The following is a 3,881-nucleotide window of genomic DNA, read 5'->3' as shown; positions in this document are numbered from 1 at the left end:
CCAACGCTCGCGTCGATGAATTGGATCGAGCGTGATCGAAGATTTTTTCAAGGACACGCCGCGACATGTCACGACATGTTTCGCGGGTGATATCGATGCGTTCGATTGTACCACACACACTTTTATTGTCATGTTTTGTTAAAGTGTTAGTTTAATAAAAAATATATATTTACAATAAGAATAATTTCCTTTTACGCTTTTTTTCCTGTTGGGATACCACATCCTTCTCGGATGCGTCTTTCTCACACGATGTTATTACAATTGTCATAAGGGTATCTGGTAAATAATCCTTAAGGATATGATAAGAATCTATTATCCCTTCGTTATCTTTCATAACAGTACCTCAATTTCTCGTGCGCAGTTTTGTCTCTTACAAGGATATTTATTTTTATGCAGTTTTGTGTCCTCGATAGAAACCACATCCATTAACACATTCGATGGGGACAATGGTATATAAATGCGTATGGGCGAGGCTTTTTTCATCATACATACTTTTTTGTGATTGTTTGAACGTAATTTTTTTGTACTATGGAGTTGCAAAGTAAAGAACTATCGACGAAGTCCACTGAGAATTCGTTAGAACAACTATTAGATGAGGAGGAAGACGTGTTCGATATACCCGAAACGGGTATGGGTTCTATAATCGATTTAATATATCAGACATGGATTACGAATACGTTTGTCAAAAATTTGCGAATGATGATTGGATGCATACAAACGTATATGATGAAGCAGCGTAAAATAGATCCGAATACGATATGTATGAGGGAGGCAAAGACAATGAAAGACGCATTAATGTCATTTTTGGAATTGTTGAAGACGAGAGGTTTGCTGAATTCTATGTATTCCATAGAAGACTTAAATCGTTTCTTCTCTACTCCCGAGATCAAAGTGTTGCAACAATTGTTTATGGAAGATTTCATGACGAAAAATACATTCTTCGAATGGTTGCACGATCTGAAGGAGTATGTTAGATGTCACATGGCGACACTTAGCGATGCACCGAATATCGGTTGTGAGATTTTTACATCGTCAGCAGAAGTGAAATCTGGAGGTATGAACGCGCTTTTTGCTTCAACCTCGAAACAGCAAACCGATGGAATATCCCAATATATTACAAAACTGGAATATGGTCACCTGTACACCGTAGGAACTCCAGAAGGACAAACTGGACATCAGTTGATTCGTCTAGATGTGTATGATATTCACGATATTAAAAATAAGGAAAAAAATCGATGGTGGAAATATGCAAAATTGAGAACACAATTTTTGACATCTTCCCCAAGAGATCGTAAGCAGCAAATGGTGAATCAGCTTTTGGATTGTGTAGTTGACGATTTGAGGAAAGTACCATCGGTAACGAAGGAAAGAAAAAATGTTTATTAAAAATATATGTATGAGAGAGGGACAACCGTTCCACATTTGATAATCACATGTTATATTCTTATCATATATTCTATTCATATCTTATTTCACTTTTTTACTTGCGATTGTTCCGAGAGAGAGCGAGATACACATCCTGAGTGAGACATGATAAAAGAGACGCACCACACGATTACCTCATTAGTTTGATGTAATTGTTTGTGGTGATATATCTTGGCGTTCATCGTTATGGTGCCAACATTTGTTGATTTGTAAGGTATATCCCTTGTTTATTTTTTTACAAATATGTTTACAAGTATTTGTTAAATCATTTTTTCTTTTTCGTTAAGAATTTCTCGTGGATAAACGATTTGTTGTCAAGGAGGTAGCAGTTTTAAAGAATGGGAGCGAATTGACATACTACATTTTTACGTACCCGATGCCATGGCGTTTTCTGACGAAAGCTGATCAATCGCACGCATCATGGATGATGCCACATCATCATGGATTGTGGTGGAATGATGGGATTGTACCATATCGTATGGCGCAGCGTTCGATTTCAGAAGCTGTTGGTAGAGAAAGTGGGGCAATTGTATATGTGAAGGGATTTGAAAAACGGGGGTAGTTATTAGACATTTTGAACAATGAAGACGTTATAGTGGAAACGATCGATGTGCATTACGGCGAGATTGAATCGCTTAAAACTTTAAACGCTATCAATACGTTTCGGTGTGGAAGACACAGTAAATGTTACGCGTTACAGAATGTGTTAAAACTATTTAATCAGTGGACGCGATTTCAAAGCAAGTAATACCTTTATATCTTTATTTTATATACAATACTCAATATATGTGCTTATTATAGCGTGCATTTTATTAAAATTAAAAGAAAAATTTGAATCAATAGATTTCTTTTTCGTTACACATATCCTGAGTGTATGTATGTGTGTGAAGATACTACATCCTTTGAATATGATAAGATGCGTCATGGTTGTCTATTTTTTCATATACATCCTTTATTTGTAATATGTGTATTAGATAAGATGGGGTTGTGGTTTTTGATGTTTCCGACGATGGAACTGCGTACGGGGTAAGATTCTTTTCACATTGAGTTTTGGGATGTTTAATATGTCAAGCAATAACGCTAACAGTTCGCACGAAAGTACGAACAGCGATCTGTATTGTCACAAGCGTCCGTTACCGAGCTCTACATTGGTTACATCTTGTATAAAGGAGAAGAGGTGTTGGAATTTAGCTATACATCATTTACGGAGAGAAATTGGAAATCACTGTACGCGAGAGATTTTATGGATGAAAAGCGGGGTAGTTCTTGTTGACGATCCCACAAGAAGGTATGAGAACGCAGCTGTGAAAGGTGTGCGAAAAATCAGTGATATTAGAAGGATATTTGAAAAAATTAAATTCGATATACCTAAAGATAGTTGTGGTGAAACGTTCTGGTTCACGTGTAAGCGAGGGCAGGAATTTTTTTAATATAGAGAGATGGATGAGGAGGTGAAGGGTCTTTGTAATCGTGCGACGAGCATCGATACGGTGGACATATATCGGGTACGGGAGCAAAAATGCGACGAGTGTCTCGATTCCTTGCTGGATTCCTTGCGTGTCGAAACAGTCAACGTCAACGAACATCTACCGGAGTCGTAAATGCATCGATCGCTCCACTAGCACGATTGGAAGGCTTAAGAAATGTTTTATGACAATGGTTTGAACACGTGGGCTCTGGTCGTGTCGAATCGCAAAAGAGTGGATATTCATGGTTGGAGATCGAAACAGTTTTTAATAATCGCGTATTGACTGGTGTGGTTGAATTCGAGTTACATCGAACCTCGACAGTTTCTCGACAACGCGAGAGATATCGTTATCGATCAGATTCACGATAATCTTCAGAGACACATTTGTTTAAAAGTAAATACGATATTCAACGGTGAGTTCGTCGCGGATGCTGAGAGATCTACTAAGAGTATCACTATGAAAAATTACGAGCTTTTTAACACATCCGATCTGCGAGAGTGGTACGATGAACACGTGGTACGACGCACGATATTTTATCAGCACCGCAGGAATTTCAGGAACGTGACAGTGGATGGGCGCTGTCACGTATATCGAATCTGATTATAAATGTTAATAAGTATAATCCTATGCATGCGGGATGTTGGGTGGAACTGCCGCGAGAAATTATGCTGAATAAGGCGGTGATCAACGTGCGTTCGATGGACAATTCGTGTTTCGCTTGGTCGCCCCTCTGTACCCTGCAGAAAGAAACGTAAACAGAAAATCGTCGTATCCGGATTATACTACCGTGTTGAAGCTTGAGGGTATCGAGTTTCCCGTTACTCTAAAACAAAATACGAAATTTGAATTTTTGAACGGTATATCTATCAACGTATTTACCGAGCGAGAGAGAGGTGGAAAAAAAGAGACGATGGTAATGAAATCGTTCCTCTTCGTCTTACCAAAGAGAAGAAAGAGAAACATGTAAACCTGTTGTATCTGCAAGAC

Source organism: Trachymyrmex cornetzi, unplaced genomic scaffold (genome assembly GCF_001594075.2).
Source record: "Trachymyrmex cornetzi isolate Tcor2-1 unplaced genomic scaffold, Tcor1.1 scaffold559, whole genome shotgun sequence".
In the NCBI taxonomy this organism is placed as follows: Eukaryota; Metazoa; Arthropoda; class Insecta; order Hymenoptera; family Formicidae; genus Trachymyrmex; species Trachymyrmex cornetzi.
This window is presented reverse-complemented; position numbering follows the sequence as displayed.